General features: G+C 42.8%; 1 protein-coding gene across 1 annotated transcript in view; it reads left to right on the forward strand.

Annotated features, from left to right (window-relative positions):
• Window positions 1–6,039, forward strand: part of LOC139368333 (DENN domain-containing protein 2D-like) — a 56,720-nt gene that overhangs the window by 38,021 nt on the left and 12,660 nt on the right. The gene's annotated exons all lie outside the window — the stretch shown is intronic.

The raw sequence follows: 6,039 nt of genomic DNA on the forward strand, positions 1-6,039 counted from the left end.
GCTGTTTTCTAGTGACATTTATTTGGACACATCCATAACAATGCGCTAATGAGACATGATTTCCCCTGGCATAGAAAATGTGCTCTCTCTTCAGGACACTGTTGGTCAGAGGAGCTAGCCAACAACACAGCTAACACAATCACTTCAAACTGAAGCTGGAAAGACTGCCAACTAGCTGCAATTCATTTAATTTGAACTTTTTTTCAATCAACATTTCTTTGTATATATCCATAAAAATTATGCCAGCTGATTCATGATTTCAACTGGCTGAGAAACACTGCCTGTCTGTCTTGTCCTGACTGCCGTCCCCGACACGTTCATCACCATGTGACAGCTGGAGATCAATTTTGAATATTGTTGCAAATGTCAGAGAGACCGACAGTAAGGTTTATACAAATCTCCGCTGTTGAAAACTAAATGTTAGTCTAAAAGAAATGTAAGATAATGTCTAGATGCTTTTTATAGTGGAGATCAAGTTCATAACTTCTCTGCCTGGGCTGATGAGACAGTGGTTTGCGCAGTAAATAGGCATTTTAACGTCATAGATTTAGCCAGTGGTAACTTTAACCAATCAGAATTCAGGATTAGACCCACCCATTGTATAAAGCCATTTATAAACTGGGTGGTTTGAGCCCTGAATGCTGATTGGCTGACGGGTATGACAAAACATTTAACTGCTCTAATTACGTTAGTAACCAGTTTATAATAGCAATAAGGCACTGCGGGGGTTTGTGGTATATGGCCAATATACCACGGCTAAGGGCTGTGTCCAGGCACTCCGCGTCAATACCCCATAATGATGAAGTGAAAACAGGTTTTCAGCAAATGTATTAAAAAATAAAACAAAAGTACCTTATTTACGTAGGTATTCAGACCCTTTGCCATGAGACTTGAAATTGAGCTCAGGTATATCCCGTTTCCATTGATCATCCTTTAGATGTTTCTACAACTTGAATTTACCACAGGTGGACTCCAATCAATTGATTGGACATGATTTGGAAAGGCACATTCCGGTCTATATAAGGTCCCACATTTGACAGTGCATGTCAGAGACAAAACCAAGCCATGAGGAAAGAATTGTCCGTAGTGCTCGGAGACAGAATTGTGTCGAGGCACAGATGTGGGGAAGGCTACCAAAAAATGTATTCAGCATTGAAGGTCCCCAAGACCACAGTGGCTTCCATCATTCTTAAATGGAAGAAATTTGGAACCACCAAGACTCTTCCTAGAGCTGGCCGCCCGGGCCAAACTGAGCATTCGAGGGAGAAGGGCCTTGGCCAGGGAGGTGACCAAGAACCCAATGGTTACTCCTTCCAGAAGGACAACAATTTCTGCAGCACTCCACCAATCAGGTCTTTATGGTAGAGTGTTTAGACGGAAGCCACTCCTCGGCAAAAGGCACATGACAGCCCGCTTGGAGTTTGCCAAAAGGCACCTAAAGGACTCTGACCATGAGAAACAAGATTCTCTGGTCTGATGAAACCAAGATTAAACTCTTTGGCATGAATGCTAAGCATCACATCTGGGGGAAACCTGGCAACATTCCTACGGTGAAGCATGGTGGTGGCAGCATGATGCTGTGGGGATGTTTTTAAAGCGGCAGGGACTGGGAGACTAGTCAGGATCGAGGGAAAGATGAACGGAGGAGCAAAGTACAGAGAGATCCTTGATTAAAACCTGCTCCAGAGCACTCGACCTCAGACTGGGGGAAAAAGTTCACCTTCCAACAGGACAACGACCCTAAGCACACCGTCAAGACAACGCAGGAGTGGATTTGGGACAAGTCTCTGAATGTCCTTGAGTGGCCCATCCAGAGCCGGACTTGAACCCAATCGAACATCTCTGGAGTGACCTGAAAATAGCTTTGCAGCAACGCTCCACATTCAACCTGACAGAGCTTGATAGGTTCCGCAGAGAAGAATGGGAGCAACTCTCCAAAAAAGGCTGTAATCGCTGCCAAATGTGCTTCAACAAAGTACTAAGTTCTCAATACTTATGTAAATGTAGTAGTGGAAAAAGTACCCGATTTTGTCATTCTTGAGTAAAAGTAATGATAACCTTAATAAAAGATGACTCAAGAAAATGTGAAAGTCACAGTAAAATACTACTTGAGTAAAAGTCTAAAAGTATTTGGTTCCAATTATACTTAAGTATCAAAAGTAAATGTAAAGGTATGAATCATTTAAAATGTCTTATATTAAGCAAACCAGATGGCGCCATTTTCTTTTTTTAAAATTAATTTACGGAAAGCCAGGGGCTATCTCCTAGACTGACATTATTTACAAATTAAGCTTGTGTGTTTTTGTGAGTCTGCCAGATCAGAGGCAGTAGGGTGGTTTTTTACGCCACTGTATAAATGTGATATTTCAGTTGTTGTTTTTTTATACATTTGCAAATATTTCTAAAAACCTGTTTTTGCTTTGTCATTATGGGGTATGTTGTGTAGATTGATTGGGGGGGGGGGGGGGGGGGGACGATTTAATCCATTTTAGAATAAGGCTATGATGTAACAAAATTTATAAATAGTCAAGGGGTCTGAGAACTTTCCGAATGCACTCTAATGAGCATTCTAAGATCAACTAGATCTCTGCCTGTGTTGTTGTGAGTGCTCTGCTGTTTTTTCACAACTTAGTCCACTACCAGATGCTTTTATTTTTTGGATGCCTGTCTTCGATGTTTAGCAGATTTAAAGTAGATTTTAAAACCAAATACTTTTAGACTTTTACTCAAGTAGTATTTTACTGGGTGTAATTTTTTGTTAAGGTGCTGTATCTTTACTTTTATGACAATTTGGTACTTTTTACACCACTGTTTCAATGTATATGTTCCAAAGGCGCACATCCAGTAGCTTGTTCATGTTAATTAACGTCAATTACCGTGAGACCTGCAGTCTTTCGCATGACAATAACCAGCTAACAAAATGTAATGACAGCCTTAACCCTAACACATCTGGACAAGAGGAACTCCTATGTGAGAAGGCTGTTCATTGACTACAGTTCAGCATTCAACACTATTGTTCCCTCCAAGCTCGACACCAAGCTTAGAGCCCTGGGTCTGAACATCACCCTCTGCAACTGGATCCTGGACTTCCTGACGGGCCAGGAGTAATTTAATTTGAGCCTGAGAAACTGTCCCTACAGGCAAGGAAAGTCAAATGTGTTTACATTCCTTGCCTACAAGTGGTACACGTGTTTCCAAAATGCAATACTTTTCCATGGTCGTTTAACAGATCCATTCAGTTCCCACTTGTGTCCCCTTCTAATGTGTCAATGTCTGCAGCTTCCCTGTGTGCGTGTGCATGTGTGTTTGTGAGCCCGCGCCCCCAGGATGTCCCGGCCCGTGGTACGACACCCCAATTTCAACCAGGATGTAGAGCGCCCTGCAGGTATACTGTCATGGTGGTGGTTTTCTGTGAAAGAGCAGAACAACACATCCATACCTGACCCAAGCTGTCACACATTCCAGATGGAAGAAATGGTATTTGCCTCGAGGTGAGAAAAAATAATAGGGAGCTGCAGCACCCTCAGCACCCCTACTTCGTGTGTGTGTGTGTGTGTGTGTGTGTGTGTGTGTGTGTGTGTGTTTCAAGTGACTCTTTCATGTCATATGACTAACAAAAGTACCCCCTGTAACTTAACTGTAGAGAAAAAATGAAGCCACATAGATCATCAAACTAATTGCTCCTCAATCCCTGCTAGGTCTAACTGAACCAAACACATCCTACTGGGCACGCACATCAATTCAACTTCTAATCCACCTTTGTTCAACATATTTTTATTGAAATGGCGTGGAAACAACATTGATTCAACCAGTGTGCCCAGCGGGATACTTTTTGCTTCGTAAATAACATCCATGACACTAGATTTGTACTTAGCAGAGTAATTTCCTTGGCTGACATTCAAAGCCACACTCCACCATGACAAAGTTTTCAACCGGGAATAGAATCAAGTCTGTGTTCAAGCAGTGTGTTGAACTAGGTCACAGACGAAACAAACTATCAGTCCTGCAAACTGTCACCCACTTTAACACCACACTTCAGGCACTAAATTCTAGTAGTCTGATTGGGAGTATAGACCGCTTCATACTTTTAGTAAGACCACTCAACTATTATAACTGATATGGAGTGTGTGTGTGCCTGCTGCATGCGTGCGCCAGTTTTGTATTTTCTAAAAAGGAAGATATGCTCAGCAGTGTTTCCTGTTGTGTACTCAAAGAACACTAAGCGTTTAACCACAGCCTTCTTAAATCTGTAGAAAGACCACTCGTGCTTGAGTGGAAAGCATTGAGATTACTGCATCTTGAAATGACTGCATATTACGGGAAGCAATTATGGTGCCTGTATAGCCTATTTAAAACAAGATGTTTTAGAATTTGATTAAAGTTATTTGCTCTCTTTTTAGGCTTTATCAGTTATGAATGTGGGGGCGGCAGGTAGCCTAGTGGTTAGAGCGTTGGGCCAGTATCCGAAAGGTGCTAGATCGAATCCCCGAGCTGACAAGGTAAAAATCTGTCGTTCTGCCCCAGAACAAGGCAGTTAACCCAATGTTCCCGTAATTGTAAATAAGAATTTGTTCTTAACTGACTTGCTTAGTTAAATAAAGGTGAAAAAAACATTGCTTGCTTATTGACAACATTTGGCATGTTCAGTCATAATGCAATTAAGAGCAGGCCTTGCCCCTATATCAGTGTGAATGATACACTACCTGACCAAAAGTATGTGGACACCTGCTCGTCGAACATCTCATTCCAAAATCATGGTCATTAACATGGAGTTGGACCCCCCTTTTGCTGCTATAACAACCTTCACTGTTCTGGGAAGACTTTCCACTAGATGTTGGAACATTGCTGAGGGGACTTGCTTCCATTCAGCCACAATAGCATTAGTGAGGTTGGGCACTGATATTGGGCGATTAGGCCTGGCTCGTAGTTGGTGTTCCAATTCATCCCAAAGGAGTTTGTTGGTACTATGCATTGGGGCATGTAGCGTTTTCCTGGCATCTGCTAACCCCAGATTCCCAGACTGCCAGATGGTGAAGCGTGATTCATCATTCCAGAGAATTCATTTCCACTTATCCAGAGTCCAATTGTGGCGAGCTTTACACCACTCCAGCTGACGATTGGCATGGTTAGCTGGAAACCCATTTTATGAAGCTCCCGACAAACAGTTACTGTGCTGACGTTGCTTCCAGAGACAGTTTGGAACTCAGTCGTGAGTGTTGCAACCGAGGAGAGATGATTTTTATGCGCTTCAGCACTAGGTGGTCCCGTTCTGTGAACTTGTGTGGCCTGCCACTTTGTTTCTGAGCCATTGTTGCTCCTAAACGTTTCCATTTCACAATAACAGCACTTACAGTTGACCCGGGACAGCTCTAGCAGGGTAGAACTTTGACTAGCTGACTTGTTGGAAAGGTGGCATCCTATGACGGTGCCTCATTGAAAGTCACTGACCTCTTCAGTAAGGCCATTCTACGGCCAATGTTTGTCACACGGCTATGCTCGATTTTATACCCCAGTCAGAAACAGGTGTACCTGAAATAGCCGAATCCACTAAATTGAAGGGGTGTCCACATACTTTTGTATATATAGTATATGTGTGTATATATACTGAACAAAAATATAAACGCAACATGCAACAATTTCACTAAGTTACGGTTCATATATGGAAATCAGTCAATTGAAATATATTCACTAGGCCCTAATCTATGGATTTCACAGCACTGGGCAGGGGCGCAGCCATGGGTGGGCCTCAGAGGGCATAGGCCAACCCACTGGGGAGGCAGGACCAGAATGAGTTTTTCCCCACAGAAGGGCTTTATTACAGACATAAATACTTCTGAGTTTCATCAGCTGTCCGGGTGGGTGGTCTCAGATGATCCTGCAGGTGAAGAAGCCGGATATGGAGGTCCTGGGCTTGCGAGGTTACACAAGATCTGCTGTTGTGAGGCTGGTTGGACATACTACCAAATTCTATAAAACAATGTTGGAGGCAGCTTATGGTAGAGAAATGAACATCAAATTATCTGGCAACGGCTCTGGTGG

Source organism: Oncorhynchus clarkii, chromosome 16 (assembly GCF_045791955.1).
Source record: "Oncorhynchus clarkii lewisi isolate Uvic-CL-2024 chromosome 16, UVic_Ocla_1.0, whole genome shotgun sequence".
Classification (NCBI taxonomy): Eukaryota; Metazoa; Chordata; class Actinopteri; order Salmoniformes; family Salmonidae; genus Oncorhynchus; species Oncorhynchus clarkii.